Raw genomic sequence first — 817 nt, forward strand, 5'->3', positions numbered from 1 at the left:
AACTCACAGGGATCCGCCTGCCTCTGCCTCCCGAGTGCTGGGATTAAAGGTGTGGGCCACCATGTCCAGCTTTAAAAGGTTTTAAGAGTAGAATAATAAAATACAATTTAAATGCAATTTAAATTATGCTAAGGGAAACACCACATCTCATATATATGTGTATACACACACACACACACACACACACACACACACGCGCGTTCAACTGTTAAGTAAAAATTCTGAACTGCAAGTGAGTTCTGAAAGGCTGCTGGATACCCTGGCTCCATTCGGCCCGCCGTCTCCTCCTGTGCTGCTCTCCTCCTGGACCCCTGGCCCGAACTTGGCCTGCGCTGTGCCCCACACCACCCTCTACTACACTGTGGATAACAGCCGTGCGCACGGCCCCTCTCTCAGCCTGAGCTTCCCCAGGCCCGCGCCCACCCCTGCCTTACGCTGCGCCTGGCATGGCGCCTGACACAGAGCAGGCTCTCAGTAAACACTTAATGCAAGAGTCGGTGAAAACACAGATTCTGAAAAAGGAAAAACATCCAAATCGTTTATGGAAATAGGGCAGAGCTGTTCATTTCACCCTCGCCCTCTGAGAACAAAAATGCCTCTTCAGAGCACATATGGCTGTTCTGCCCGAGGTACAGAACCGGAACTAGGGAGCTAAAGATTCCATGTCCTCTTGGTCAGTGTGACCAAATACCTCACAAGAAGCAATTTAAGGGAAGGAGGGTTTATTCTGACTTACAGTTCAAGGGGATCATTCTATCATGGCTGAGAAGGCGTGTTGGCAAATGGGGAAGGTGGGGGGGGCGGGGAAGGGACGCGG

This window comes from Nannospalax galili, unplaced genomic scaffold, assembly GCF_000622305.1.
Source record: "Nannospalax galili isolate Female #2095 unplaced genomic scaffold, S.galili_v1.0 scaffold469, whole genome shotgun sequence".
Classification (NCBI taxonomy): Eukaryota; Metazoa; Chordata; class Mammalia; order Rodentia; family Spalacidae; genus Nannospalax; species Nannospalax galili.